The following is a 16,691-nucleotide window of genomic DNA, read 5'->3' as shown; positions in this document are numbered from 1 at the left end:
TACCGCAGCCTTTGTTCTGTGGGCGACAGCAGGACCAGGTCGTCTGCAAAGAGCAGGAACTCGATTTCTGTAATTAATGCAGATCAGTAAATCAAGGGACAAAACAATTGTTGTGCCCGGCTCCTCAATGGGCTTTGACGTGCTAATGCGTTGGTTTAACAGTCCGGGTGTGGCAAGCCTCTGATGTCTCCTGACTTCGGCAAAAGGAACCTGCCTTTCATTGGACGGGAAAGCAAGAGCCGACCGCTACGCCACCCTCATGTTTCGAAATCTTGTGACTTTTGAAATTTACTGGGGGTGGACCACATCTGTAAATTTCGATGGGTCCAGAGGCAAAAGTGCCTTGCCTTGCAATCTCCGGGAAACCATTAGTAGCATGGTGAATCGGAGATTCTCAACCCTTACTTCGTGCGACTGGAAAAGAATTTGTGATCGGATCAATGGAATGCTCCGTAGAAGGAGACGCTCTTTTCCTCTAGTCTAACAGTCTGTCCACAAACAAAACATTCCTGTTAGACAAGAGGAATGTAAAAAAACAATTACTTTTTGTCAATGAAAACCGGTGTGTGTGTCTCTCTCTGCTGGATGTCCCTCTCACTCTCTGCTGAATGAATAAAAGCATTTTATTAAAAACGCGTTTGCGTTTGGCTTGTATTTACTTTGGTCCTTTTAACTGTTATTCCATCTACTGTATTGCTTTCAGATGCCACTTTTAAAGGTGATATGTAAAATAATGTTTTTTATTATTGTTATAGAGAAACATGATCAGATTTTCCCCGGTTCAGAAAAAAAGATCTAAAGTATACTAGTTTGTCACTCTTCTCATCGCCTCTCTGCTAAATGGCTTTTGAATAGAGTCACATGAAGAGAGAGGTGAAACAGCCCTACACAGCCCTGTCGCAGTACACGAATATAATTATATCTTATTAATTTCTTTAGATACGCAATTCTTTTAATACAGTCTTTGCTGTGCTCTTGAGGGTCCTTGTGATATTTCGAGCTCTGGTTGAATGATAAGTGTCGCAGTTTAAATAATTTTAGTAGTTAGAAATTATGAAACGCTCTGTTAAAAGCAAGGGAGTTTTTATGTCCGTTGCAGTAAAAGAAAATCCCTGACAAAGTAGGGCTTGGACAGATTCCAAGTGCATTTTTGCAATTTACGTTGCATTGTCCATTGTGCTGCTGTAATACAGTTTAAAATAATTCAAAGTCTAAACTGTATCAGCTTTATTTATGGGTTGCAATTTAGAAAAAGTCAAAAACCGCACTCAAAATGCAATTTAGAGCTTTCTGGCAAGAGGAGACACCCAAATTAATAATGTAAAATGCCACTGTTTGTGCATGAACAAAGTTATACTGCTATTTCCTTAGATACGCGATTAAAAAAAAAAAAAAATTGAATCCCCGGCAGAACACATTCCATAAGAATCAGTTCTTTTATATATCGCCTTTAAAGGTGGCTTCTCAAAAGGCTTTTCAGGATAAAAACAACAATAACAGCAACAACAACAATATTGTATTTCATTGCACTTTGAAAACCAAGTAATAACTTAACTATATGTGCAAACGTTTTATGATATGTCGCTGTTGTGAATGTCTGTGGAGTGTACAGTATCTTATTTGCCTGTCTGTCCTGGCTCTCTCGCTCGCCCTCCCCCCCCTCTCTCCCTCAATTCAATTCAATTCAAGGTGCTTTATTAGCATGACAGATGGGTACAATCAGTGTTGGGTACTTACTTTGCTTTGAGATTCCACTTTTAAAGGTGATATATAAAATCAAGGCTTTAACTTGCTTTAACTCCGCAAGTCTGAGTTCTCGTGTCTGTCCTATCCGAACCCGAAAGTATTACAATATGTATCTTTATAGCAGGTGGTGTACAACTTTTTAGCATAGATTACACTTTTATAAAATGTATTTAAAAAATAAAAACGATTACAATCTAATCTTTCCACGTTTGATCCCAAGATCCCAAGAAAAATAAATCTAAACGGGGAGAAAGTTATGCTGAAAGTTTATTAAGATACTTAGAAGACAAAGATATCAATTTATGTTGCATTTGTCTGATTGTGAATCAAAAAATACATATATTTAAACACGCGTTTACGATTTAAATCAAAACGCGATTTAAATCAATATAAATGTTTATATTGTAACGCATAGGTGACTATTCATTGTTATTAAAATGACTTAAATTCGATCATGTTGTGATATTTAGAAATATAAATTTGTTTGGTGCGAGTGAGGTTTTATTTAATCTCTGACCAAGGGAAACGTTTCATTTTTTCAAAGAAATGTTTGTTAAAAAAAAAGTCATGATTCCAGTGGGAATCGATCACAGACCATGTGAGGTGGAACCTAACCCACAGCGCCACCGGCAAGGTCACATGCAGAGTGCTGAAAAAGCACTACAGAAACATAATCAACAGACAATGTACAGCGTGTACTATTCTTGTGTTGCGGTACATGAATATAATTATATCGTTATTAATTTCTTTAGATACGCGATTCCATATTATATTCCCTTTTAATCAAATTCTAAAAGTATGCTTGTTGACTCCGGTATCTCGTTAGTTAAAGACTTTGATGCTTAAAATGTTTAGGGAGAAATGGATTACTGGTGTGTATTTTTTCTTTAAAGTACCAAGACCAGCCATATACTGTATGTTTATGTTCCAAAATGAATATCGTTTATGGCCTTCACACGCGTTACAGTATGCTCCTATTCTTTTTATGCTCAGCTACTAAGATTTCCCTTCAGTGGTAAAATTCCATATAAATATTCAATACTAAAACGGGCACAGTAAAGACGTTTACTGTAAATCTTTCTACGACAGACCAACGGACCACGAGTGCCCCTGTCGGTCAACCAATCACGTATTGCGGTACCGCGCGTCATCGTGCGTCACAATGCGCGACACCGTAGCCAATTACCTCCGGTACGTGTCTATACTGCGCACTTTGAATGGCTGCATCTGTATATAATAATGCCGCAATATGTCTTTTATTTGTTGCAAAAAACTAACTTGCTTTAACAAAATATATTTACTAATCCTTTCGCCTGGCAATCTACCTGAATGCCCAACTATCTGAGGCAGCGCCACGTGATGCTGGCTGCGCCGGTTTCCTTGGAGCAGGCCCTGGCTCTGGCTGAGCAGGCTGATGGCGTATTCGAGGAGACCGGTGGGCACCAACGGAGAGGCGCTCCCTGCCAGGCAGCGAAGGCGGAGCACGGGGAATCAGATGGGGAGGAGGAGACGGCCAGCACAGCAACGCCAGGGGTGTGAAGATGGCGGGTCATCTGCACCGCTGTGGGGAGAGGGGGCACATTGCCCAGGAGTGCCGGGCGCTGGAGCACCGGTGACTCCGGGGGCCATCGGGAAACGGGAGTGGGGCGGCCTAAAGGGGGGAAGGCCGCCCTTGAGCGATGCTACCCCTACTCCGGAAAGCCAGAAGGAGTGCTTCACCCCACCTGCTGCCGTGGGAAGGGTTGGCCACAGCCGGGGCTTATTTCTTCCCTGCCTCATCGAGGGCAGACCCTGCCAGGTCCTCGTCGACACCGGTTCGACCATCACCCTGCTGCGGCCTGGTGTCCTGCTGGGCACCGAGGCAACTGGACCCCCAGGATGGGAAACCACCAGCCTGGGCCTGAGGACAGTGAGGGGGCAGTGCACCGAGGTCCTCGGCAAGCGGGCGCTCACCATGAAGTTTGGGGCTGCTACCTTGCCACAGTCCATGAGGACTGTATCCTGGTGTTGGACTGGTTGCAGCAGGTCAGTGGTTGCCTTGACTTGGGCTGGCGAGGGGCAGGAGGAACGAATCAGTCTTGCGGCGGGCTGGGCGGGATGTGTCCAGGGCACGCGGGCTGCCGGAGCTGACTCCCAGGTCGCCCAGCCGGGCGGTTGATGGGGCGGCCGCTGGGGGGAATGCGCCCCGCTGGGCGAAGCGTAAAGGTGAGATAAGCTCGCCCCTCACCCCAATTCCATGAAGGTGCTCTACGCACTGTGGGAGGCCTTGCAAGTGAGGGACGGGGTGCTACGCTGGGGGTGGCAGGTGCCCTCCAGCGGCGAGGTAAGGTGGCAGTTTATGGTGCCGCGGTCGCTCTGCGGGGCGGTTCTCCAAGTGGTGCACGGCCAGCCGGGCGTGGGGCACTTCGGCTCCGCGAAAACCCTATGGCGACTCCAGGGCACTTCTATTGGGGTCTCTGTCATCGGGATGTGGAGCAGTTCTGCCGGACATGTGCGGTTTGCATGGCCCAGAAGAACTCATTTTCCTCCCAGCGGCTGCCCCATCAACCGCCCGGCTGGGAGCCCTGGGAGTCAGCTCCGGCACACTCACACCGACACCCACGGCTCTGACAGGCCCCGGCGATGCCTGCCGCTGCCGTCTCCGCTTCCCACTCCGGTCAGCCCGCATGCCCCAGACACCTCCCGCCCAGCCCGCCGCGAGACTGATTCTTCCCCCTGCCCCACCAACTCTCGCCGGCCCAAGTCGAGGCAACCACCCACCTGCTGCAACCCGTCCAACCCCAGGATACAGTCCTCGCGGACTGGGGCAAGGTAGAAGGGGTGTTTCACCCTTGCAGCCCCAAACTTCACGGTGAGCACCCGCTTGCCGAGGACCTCGGCACACTGCCCAGTCACTGTCCTCAGGCTCAGGCTGGTGGTTTCCCATCCTGGGGGTCCGGCTGCCTCGGTGCCCGGCAGGACACCAGGCTGCAGCAGGGTGATGGTCAAAATGGTGTTGACGAGGGCCTGGCAGGGTCTGCCCTCGATGAGGCAGGGAAGAAATCAGCCCCGGCTGTGGCCAACCCTTCCCATGGCAGCAGGTGGGGTGAAGCGCTCCTTCTGGCTTTCAGGAGTGGGGGTAGCGTCGCTCTAGGGCAGCCTATTTCCCTTTGAAACTCATCAAAAAAGACAAACTCACCAGAGCTTGCACAAATAAAACCACATTTGTGGGCATTTATGTACAAATTTCCCATTCCGTGTCCTCCTAACCCTGGTGTCTGCGTAGTTTTCTTGCAGCAGAGCGCCTGATTATTTAATTTACCCTCAAATTGAACTAATGTAATGCTGACACAATTTAGACTGTATTGAGTTCTGGAACTGACAGAGATGTTAGTTTATTAAAAAAGGAAAATTGTGGCTTGTATGATAACAGAAAATAATTAAAAAGGTCTAATCAATCAAGGTACAGTTTTAGAAAGGAAGAAAACCAGCACCACTCAAGCCCATGTTTAGAAGCTCTGGTGCTGGCTGGCTGTTCATGTTGCTGAGTGTGTGCCTCCCTGCAGTATTTCATACAATCAGAAGGACACAGTGAGGACAGCAAGATGCCAGGGTAGTGTCTGCAGGGAAGACCTCATACCCTGTTCTGTTGTTTAAAATCGTTTTAAATTTTCATCATGGGCACAGCCTCTTCACTGTGTGAAAATACAACCTTTATAAGTTTATGCAGGTAAATAATTGCTATTAGGAATGATTTTTTAATCTATCAATGTTAGATTAAAAAAACACACTGCCTGACGTTAGAAAGCATCTTGCATTATCTTGCTTGAAAAATAATTTTATTTCGAGAGTCTGGATAAGTAATCCAAGTGTTTTTTAACTTCCTGAAAAACAAGCCAAGCTATGAGTCATCTTTACAAGACATGTTAAGAGAAGAAATCATGTTTTTGGATGTTGATGTAATGTGATTGGAAGACAGCAAGTGAAGTAAAAAATATTTTTGTCTTTTTCATATTCTCTGACGAGCCTTTGTTTTGTCAAAGAAGCAGAGATCATCTCACTTTCAAAAGACTGCAAAGATAGACTTTCAAAAGACCTCAAAGATACTAGCAAAGGTTAATTGCACTATGAACCACATAACAAATGTAAAATAATCTTTAAGTGTGAGGGCAGGAGTGGATACCAGCAGGAATACACAGCAAATAACAGGAAAACAAAGAGCAGGGCAGGTGAGAAGAGTATCCAAACAGTGAGTGATCAGAAAACCAAGTATAATGAATTATTATAATTGCTTACACTTATATAGCGCTTTTCTGGACACTCCACTCAAAGCGCTTTACAGGTAATGGGGACTCCCCTCCACCACCAATATGCAGCATCTACCTGGATGATGCGACAGCAGCCATAGTGCGCCAGAACGCTCACCACACATCAGCTATTAGTGGGGAGGAGAGCAGAGTAATGAAGCCAATTCATAGATTGGAATTACTAGGAGGCCATGATTGTAAGGGCCAATGGGAAATATGGCCAGGACACTGGGGTTACACCCCTACTCTTTTCGAGAAACACCCTGGGATTTTTAATGACCACAGAGCGTCAGGACCTTGGTTTTACGTCTTGTCCAAAGGACGGCACCTGTTTACAGTGTAGTGTCCCCATCACTATACTGGGGCATTAGGACCCCATGAGTGCCCCCTGCTGGCCCTAATAACACCTCTTCCAGCAGCAACCTTAGTTTTTCCCAGGAGGTATCCCATCCAGGTACTGATCAGGCTCACACCTGCTTAGCTTCAGTTGGTTATCAGTTGTGAGTTGCAGGATGATATGGGTGCTGGCATAGTATGTAGTACGTAGTACGTAGTACATAGTACGTGAATAGTACACGTTTATCTGTACCATACTGTATACCGGTACAGACAACAAGTTGCACTACTGTATAGCTTTGTTAAGGAGATGGACTATGGCCAAAATCACGAAGACTCTCTCACACCAAATAATGAAGATGAAAAGAAATGGGAAGTCAACACGAGACATTGTACAGCATTTGGCTTCCATGGACATCTTTGTTTGTGAAAGCACAGTGAGACGACATTATAAAGGGGAGAGGAGGCAAAGAGAATCTAAACCAAGGACGATTCAAAGGTAAATAACTTTCTAAAAATACTTGTATTACATGTAAATACAACTACACACATTATTTTTATAACTAGCTAACTGTTGATCTCTTTTTTTCAAGTCCTATTGTGCGAGCCATCGACAGACTGACGGATGAAAATGATGAGCTATCGGCGATGCAAGTTCAAAGACGGCTGTGGGCTGACCTCGGTGCGAGCGTGAGTCCGACATCGATAAGAAGAGTGCGCAGAAGGCTTGGATGGAGATATAAGAAAACCAACACATGCCCCATGATAAGGGTAAAAAACAAAGAGGAAAGGCTCAAACAAGTGCTCCAATGGATTGAACAGGGAGAGGCATTTCATGATGTACTTTTCACTGATGAAACAACAGTGGCTCTGGAACGGTTTTCAACCATGTCATTTTGTAAAAAGGGAAGATATGTGGACAAGCCAAAGCCCAAACATCCACTGAAGGTTCACGTCTGGGGGGTATATCTAGAAGAGGCCCAGGATCACTTCATATTTTAGAAGGAATTATGGATATTGAATTCTTCGAGGAAGTCGTGGTCAAACAGCATTCTGCCCCATATATCAGGGAGCACTTTGGATCAAGGCACCATCTCTTTCAAGACAACGATCCGAAACACACAGCAGCAAGGGCGAGGCTTATAGCAGAAAGAGTGAACTGGGTGAAAACTCCAGCCGAATCCCCAGATTTAAATCCAATAGAGATGGTATGGCATTCGCTGAAAGACTATGTTCGGAAAACTGCTAAACCCAGCACAAAGCAAGAACTGATCAATGTGATCTACAAGTTTTGGGAGGAAGAACTGACAGAACAAAATTGCAACAATTTTATTAATATGCTGTTTCGTGTTCTTCATAGGATTGTTGAGCGGGGTGGGGGGCATTCGGGAATGTGAGTCAGATTATGAATGAATAAAAGCATTTTATTAAAAACGTGTTTGTGTTTGTCTGGGTGCTGTACCAGCTGTACAGAAAATTAAAGTGCCCTTTTCCATTCAACAGGTGTCTGAGTTGCTGTGTCTTCTGACAGTCGCTGTTATGAATGTCTGTAGATTGTATCTTATTTTTAGTTTTTGTTTTGTTTCACGTTGATTTTATAAGGGAGAGAGTCATAGAGAAGACTACCTTCCCCCCATCTTGATTAAAATACTTTTATTTTTAAAAATCTGGCAATGCCAGACAGAATTCACATTCGCTGTAGCCAAATGGCCTTGCAGATCAGAAAATCAAGGAACGAAACAATTCTCGCGCCCGGCTACTCAATGGAATCGCTTTAACCTGCTAATGCGTCAAACACATTTTCTGGCGTATTGTGTTTTAAAGAAGATGGGAGTTTTTTTAAAATACATTTTAGAAAAGTGTAATCTATACTGAAAAGCTGTATTTATTCAATACCACTTAATAGTTACATTAATAGAGATAAGAATTCAAGTTGATACTGTTTAGACTTTTAATTATTTTAAACTGTATCACAGCATCGAGAGAGAGATTTCCATTTAAATCGCAACGCGTGTTTAATTAAATGTCTTTATACTGTAGATTCACGATCTGACAATGCAACGTAAATCGCTACCTTTGTCTTCTGCATAATAATGTTCACCTCTCTGTCCAGCAAATTAATAACAGTAATAATAATAAACTTTATTTTATATAGCGCCTTTAAAGGTGGCTTCTCAAAGCGCTTTACAGGATAAAAACAACAACAACAACAACAACAACAACAACAACATTGTATTTCACTGCACTTTGACAGATCGTCTTTAAATCAATTGTTGTCAGAATTTCCCCGCCTCCAAACAAACAAGGGCTCTGAGAATACCCATGGCCTTTTCACTGATAAACTTGTGTTAAACCGGTTTTTATTTATTTTCCGGCACAGCCAGTCAGTTGTCGAGTGGTATTAAATGCAACTATTTTGTATAGATGACTTTGCTAAAATGTATTTAAAAATATAAACGATTACAATTGGCACGCCTGTAGCTTTTTTGCGAAACCTCCTAGAGTTCCGAAAACACTTGCTTTGTGTACAAAGTACATTGTGACTGTTTTCACAGCCTTCACTATGTCGTTTTTAAGCCATTTTTTTGACCACGCTCGAATATTCTTCTGTCCATATCTTTGGAAGGTAAACACAGGAAGCCTTCAAACCAAATGCATTTTAAAGACCACGATTTGTGAAAATGTTCACAGCCTCCACATAAAACTATCAGTGAGCTAATTCTCTTTTTTTAAACCTCCGGTGTGTGTGTGTGTTTTTTTTACTCCCTGGCAGAAATGGGCTTCCATAAGAATCAGGTAATAGGTTTATTCCATTCTGAAAAAAAGAAGAAAGAAAAGACATTCCATAAGAATCAGTATACTGTAGCTTCTGTGAAATACATTTTTCCTGCATTAAAGTTTAACCCGTCCAGAGCGCCCTACATTACAAACTCCAAGCGTTTCACCCTCACAAGTGAAGAAGGACTCACAGCCGAAACGTAGCAGTATTGTATTGCAGTACATGTTTATATCGTTATATCTATTTTTTATTTCTTTTTTTTTTTTAAATTGTTTGCCCAGCCTAAGAGGGGGGGTCTGCTCTCATTGACAGCTGACACTCCTCCATACACTCAAGTGAAAAATTAATAACGCCAATGTAAACGTCATATTTACAATTTGTTGATAATAAAAATGTTAAGTTCTCTAAAGGTTTCTCAGTCAAGTATGATAGTTTACCCAGGGAGCTGTGTAAGCATGCGTAGGCAGCAAAAGATCAGCTAAACTGGGAAGATGTGACACCGAAGATATAATTAATAACCTTTTAAATCTGAAGGGACATCTAAAGGGATCTTAATACCCTTAATACCCTTTATTAATAGGGATCACGTGAATTTGTGCCCTACCGCTGTGTACATACAGTATGAACATGTTGTGATATTTAGAAATATAAAAAAAGTCAATATAATATTAGTTATTTTAGTATTTCAAAGACATTTTTATTTGTTAAAAGAAAACTGATGGCAACACCTGGGTTTAAACACTCAACCTCCAAATTACAAGCCCATAACTTAAGCAATCACATTTCTTTAGATATGTGATTTCATATTATATTCCCTATTAATCAAATTCTAAAAGTATGCTTTTAAACGTACAGTGACATGGTCAGAAGGAGCAAGGAGCATGTAAAAACATTTCCAAAATAACCACATGTAAGACTTTGATGCTTAAAATGTTTAGGGAGAAATGGAATACTGGTGTGTATTTTTTCTTTAAAATACCAAGACCAGCCATATACAGTACAGTTTGCATACAGTAATATGTTTATGTTCCTAAATCAGTATCTTTTATGAGCATGTGAAAGGCATGGTAAATCGGAGATTCTCAAGAATTACTTTGCATGATTGGAAACAAATGTGTGATTGGATCAATGAAATGCAGTGGTGTTACTTTTTGTTAATGAAAAAATAAAGTCTTTTCGTTTACAAAGACGTTCAATGAAAAAATAAAATCATTTTGTTTACAAAGACGGTTACAAAGAATGTGGACCAGGGTAATACTTTGAGTTTACAGCTTGTCCAAGGTCATTCATTATTAATACTATTAGTAATATCTTCGGTAAAGACTTTGATGGCAACAGCTCAAATGCTGTACATGAGAGGTTGAGCATCTGTACAACTTAAAATAATTAAAAGTTGGAAGAGTATCAACTTGAATTCTTATCTCTATTAATGTAACTATCAAGTGGTATTAAATAAATACAGCTTTTTAGTATAGATTACACTTTTCTAAAAAATTATTTAGAAAATAAAAACGACTACAATCTAATCTTTCCACGTGTGATCCCAAGAGGAATCACAATACGCTCCTTCTTTGTTTAGTGATGGTATGAAAAATAAATCTAAATGGAGAGAAAGCTATGCTGAAAGTTGATTAAGATACTTAGAAGACAAAGATAATGATTTACTTTGCATTGTCAGATTGTCAATCATTAAAGGCATTAATTAAACACGCGTTTATGTTTTAATTTAAAATGGGGCTAATGGGGACTATTATTATTTTTCTGTTCTCTCTCTTATTGTCAAAACTCGTTGTGGTTCTCTTGGTTTCCGGTTGCTTTCTATTGCAGATGTGCTCCCGCGGAGCCTTTTTTTCCTCTAAAGGGATCTAAAGGGATCCACCCGATACAGTTTCCTGCTACTGGAGCGATTCAGAGGGAAAGACGGTGACTATTCGTTGTTATTAAAAAATTCAAACGTGATATTTAGAAATATAAAAAAGTCAATTAATTGTCCATAATATTGCTATTTTATTTTTTCAAAGAAATGCTTGTTAGAAGAAGATTTACGGCAGTAGCTGGATTTGAACAGCCAACCTCTCACTTATAAGTTAGGCACTTAAACCATCACGCCACTAGCATGGTCACATGACAAGTTGTGAAACAGCTGTACACATATCAATAGATACTGTATGTGTACAGTATATACTACTGTTTGTAACTGTACATGAATATAATTCTATCATTATTCATTTCTTTAGATATGCGATTCCATATTATATTCCCTATTAATCAAATTCTAAAAGTATGCTTGTTTACTCCAGTATCGAGCTTATTCGCAGAAAAGCTTAAAACTATCACTTTTCTCACAGAGTACTGTATACTGTATAAACGTCCAGTACAGTAACATGGTCAGAGGGAGCAAGGAGCACGTAAAAACGTTTTCGAAATAACCACATGTAAGACTTTGATGCTTAAAATGTTTAGGGAGAAACGGAATATTGGTGTGTATTTTTTCTTTAAAGTACCGAGACCAACCATATACAGTTTACATAATATGTTTATGTTCCTAAATTAATATCATTTATGACCTTCAGATGCATTATGCTCCTATTCTTTTTATGCTCAGCTACTAAAATTTCCCTTCAGTGGTAAAATTGCATATAAATATTCAATACTAAGCGGATTAAAACATGCACATTAAAGACATTAAATGATTAAATCTTTCCACGACCGACCAACGCACCACGAGTGCCCCTGTTGGTCATTTTTGCTAGCCAATCACGTACCGCGGTATGATGCGTTATGACGTAGGGAAATGTCTGCGGTACATGTTTGTACCTCGCACTTTGAATGGCTGCATCTGTATATAGATAATTTAAAGCTATGTTTGCTCAGTTTCTTGAAACTAGCAAAACGTCTTCCTTGCATTTCTTGCTAGGTAGTACCCCAGATTTATGGCCCTGTCTCTGGTGTTGGTGAATCTTCTTTTGACTTAAGAATCACCAGCCCTACTTTGTTCATGGCCAAATGACTTTAAGGATGTGTCTGTGCAACTCTTATTTCCTTGAGAGAGTGGTTCACAGCTCTGCAGACCTTTGTAAAGCCACATGGAATAACAAATTCCCAATTATTTGAGATGCAGGCATGCAGACTTTTTTATTAGCAAGAACTGAGTACAAATACACCTTAACATCAAATAGTATGACTTACAAGGGTTTGCAGAGAGACTTAACTGTAGGTTGTATTCTTCATAGGCATTAAGAGTTGAATACTTAATAGGTAAGAGTCTGGGATTTTTCTGGGTGGTTAAGACATGGTGGTTTTCTCTCTGTGACTGCTCTTTCAGCCACACACTCACAGCCATGTCTCAGACAGCTGAAAGACAGTTGTCCCATTATAGACTCTAATAGATAGAGATGTTTAACCAAGTTGTAGCTGCAAAGAGGAGATTAGGTAAAGGAAGGATCTGGTAAGATAAATGCAAGCAAGAGAGAACCCTACTTTAGTATTTATATATTTTTTAAAAGTGACATCATGATCATGACACAGTTAATTCGCAGAGGTGAAGGAGACATTCACAGTTGTCATCTCTCCTGAACTTTTGTTAAAAACTCAGTTTCACAAGGAATATTGTTCAATAGATAATGCACTTATGCACTAAGTGATGATATTGAGGAGTTTTAGTTTAATTCATTTGGCTGAGGGCCAACAACCTGGTCATCTGGCAGGGAGGTTGGGATTCCCAGAAGAGCTAAGTGGAATGCTAAACTAAGGATTAAAATGTAAGAAAATGGAATTGTGAGAACCTTTCTTGAAGAAGTGTTACATGTAATATTTCAGAAATTGGAGAGTGAATGGACAGTTTAGGTCATTTACCAGGAATATGAGCAGTTCAACTGGAAAATTGTTATAAAATTCCTTATTTATAATGTAAATGAGGAATTCCATGTGACACAGTGGTCCAGTGGTTTTCATTGCTGCCTTGCAGTGCTGGGACCCTGGTTCTGGAAAGTGGAACACTATTTGAGGAGAGTTTGTATGTTCCCCCCATGTTCTTAAAAGTTTTCACCTGTGAGAGTGCTCTGGTTTCTTCCCACAGTCCAAAAACATATTTGTAGTTTAATAGCCTTTTAGGAAAACTAGCTCTGATCTGAGTGTGTCTGTGTGTGCACTGTGATGGACTGGTGCCCCATTGCTTGCTGGGATAGGTTGCAGATCCCTTGCAACCCTGAATTGGATGAAGTGGTTAGAAAATGGATGAGGAATTATTTTTTGGGTTCTGAATGAAAACTCCAAAAGAACAAAAGTGCATTATGATATGGTACAGTTTGCAAACAATACAGAAGAATCCAAAAGGGGAGACATGTCTTTTTCCTTGTAGCATTCACAAAGCCGATGAATGGACTATGAAATAATATATATATACAGCGGTGTGAAAAAGTGTTTGCCCCCTTCCTGATTTCTTATTTTTTTGCATGTTTGTCACACTGAAATGTTTCAGATCATCAAACAAATTGAAATATTAGACAAAGATAACACAAGTAAACACAAAATGCAGTTTTTAAATGAAGGTTTTTATTATTAAGGGGAAAAAAAATCCAAACCTACATGGCCCTGTGTGAAAAAGTGATTGCCCCCCCTGTTAAAACATAAATCAACTGTGGTTTATCACATCTTTGGAAAGCTGAGTTCAATTTCTCTAGCCACACCCAGGCCTGATTACCGCCACACCTGTTCTCAATCAAGAAATCACTTAAATAGGACCTGCCTGACAAAGTGAAGTAGACCAAAAGATTCTCAAAAGCTAGACATCATGCTGCGATCCAAACAAATTCAGGAACAAATGAGAAACAGAGTAATTGAGATTTATCAGTCTGGAAATAAATGGTTATAAAGCCATTTTTAAAGCTTTGGGACTCTAGCGAACCACAGTGAGAGCCATTATCCACAAATGGCGAAAACATGGAACAGTGGTGAACCTTCCCAAGAGTGGCCGGCCGGCCGACCAAAATTACCCCAAGAGCGCAGCGACGACTCATCCAAGAGGTCAGAAAAAACCCCACAACAACATCCAAAGAACTGCAGGCTTCACTTGCCTCAGTTAAGGTCAGTGTTCATGACTCCACCATAAGAAAGAGACTGGGCAAAAATGGCCTGCATGGCAGAGTTCCAAGACGAAAACCACTGCTGAGCAAAAAGAACATAAAGGCTCATCTCAGTTTTGCCAGAAAACATCTTGATGATCCCCAAGACTTTTGGGAAAATACTCTGTGGACTGACGAGACAAAAGTTGAACTTTTTGGAAGGTGTGTGTCCCATTACATCTGGCGTAAAAGTAACACAGCATTTCAGAAAAGGAACATCATACCAACAGTAAAATATGGTGGTGGTAGTGTGATGGTCTGGGGCTGTTTTGCTGCTTCAGGACCTGGAAGACTTGCTGTGGTAAATGGAACCATGAATTCTGCTGTCTACCAAAAAATCCTGAAGGAGAATGTCCGGCCATCTGTTCGTGACCTCAAGCTGAAGCGCACTTGGGTTCTGCAGCAGGACAATAATCCAAAACACACCAGCAAGTCCACCTCTGAATGGCTTAAGAAAAAAAAAATGAAGACTTTGGATTGGCCTAGTCAAAGTCCTGACCTGAATCCGATTGAGATGTTGTGGCATAACCTTAAAAAAGCGGTTAAGGCTCGAAAACCCTCCAATGTGGCTGAATTACAACAATTCTGCAAAGATGAGTGGGCCAAAATTCCTCCACAGCGCTGTAAAAGACTCATTGCCAGTTATCGCAAATGCTGGATTGCAGTTGTTGCTGCTAAGGGTAGCCCAACCAGTTATTAGGTTTAGGGGGCAATCACTTTTTCACACAGGGCCATGTAGGTTTGGATTTTTTTTTCCCCTTAATAATAAAAACCTTCATTTACAAACTGCATTTTGTGTTTACTTGTGTTATCTTTGTCTAATATTTCAATTTGTTTGATGATCTGAAACATTTCAGTGTGACAAACATGCAAAAAAATAAGAAATCAAGAAGGGGGCAAACACTTTTTCACACCACTGTATATATTTCATTACCTACCTGAATAGGTGGCAGGGAATAGGGTAATTAGGACATACTTTTAATATGCAATATTTAATTATTATTTTTTTTATTGTTTTATTAAGACTTTCATGAAAATCTGTTTATGCTTTAGATCTAAAACGTTTAGGATTGTGGGAACAAGGGAAGAAGTGAGAGAAGAAATCAGATTTAATTAAAGAGGAAGGCAGTAGGCTTGAGGTCTGAGATTCTGTGTATTTAGAGTTTGAAACAGGGTGGTTATTAAATAGAACAAAAGAGAACATGCACTACATTAAGAAATGGGGAAGAAGTGCTTGGCAACAATTTATTAATAAGTAGCAGGAAAAGTTATTGTCACGATCGTTACTCCTCCTCTTAAGGGCGCTCCAGCCCTTCCTTGTTCTGCACTATTACCCGCACCTGTTCCTTATTCCATCCCCTCTTCAGTTCCCCCTTAAAAGCCAGATGCAGACGTCATTCAAAGCTCTTCATTGAATTCCGTTTTGTGAGAGCCCCGGTCCTGCTGCGTCTGGCTCCGTTATGGTTTTAACTTTCTGTTCCTGATCCCCCCCGCCGGTCCCGACCCGGTTCCTGGTTTTTAATCCCCTGGATGGATCGCCTGGCCATGGACTTATGCTTCTGTTTTGGTTTCCTGTTTGGACTTCGTCTTGGATTGTTCGCCCCGGACTCACTTCCCCTGGACACCTGCACACCTAGGACATGCCCCCCTGTCTCCATGCCCATTTCCTGCATGACTTTTTCCTAGTGTTTCCTCACTATTCCGGATTGTGTCGTCTGCATAGGGCCCGGAAAGAACTGTTCGTGACAGTTATAGTGGAATGAGAGAAAGAAATGACCACAATCTATGCAGAAAGACAAATGAGAATGATGGAGATGTTTATGAATTAACTTCTGAACTTTGAATTAAAGTAGCATAAAGAAGACCATGACTGCTGTCATTGCTCCTGAACGTTTGCGAAAAACTCTTTTTAAGCAGTCCTAGTTTAAAATAATCTGTTACTCGTTGATAATCTATTGAATTCCAGACAAGAGACTGGAATATACATTTTTTTTAAATTTTAAAATAAATTAAGATGTTAAAACTATCTTGCCAGCATAAAACATGAAGGGTCAATGATTATTTTTTTCTATTAAAAATATTGTAAATCTTATACATAATTATAAACTTAATAGCAATCAATATACCTTCATGTTTAAAGCAGAAAACCTAGACTGACCTACCGGAAACCCCAGTGAATAGCTATTTATTCTGTAGAAAGTTGCTTTGTGTAAACATAAAATAAACATTTATGAAAAAGGTACAGGCATACACATAGGTCAAATGACATTCAGCAAAAACAGTAATCTTTCAAACATTTAGAAATCACATTTAGTTTGGAATATATTTTTACCCTGTAATTTCGTATGATTATGTATGGATTTATGTATGATTATCTATATCAAAATTGTATAAGATTAGGATGGAAGGACTCAAATGAAT

The sequence above is a fragment of the Atractosteus spatula genome, chromosome 9 (genome assembly GCF_055471065.1).
Source record: "Atractosteus spatula isolate fAtrSpa1 chromosome 9, fAtrSpa1.hap1, whole genome shotgun sequence".
Taxonomy (NCBI): domain Eukaryota; kingdom Metazoa; phylum Chordata; class Actinopteri; order Semionotiformes; family Lepisosteidae; genus Atractosteus; species Atractosteus spatula.
This window is presented reverse-complemented; position numbering follows the sequence as displayed.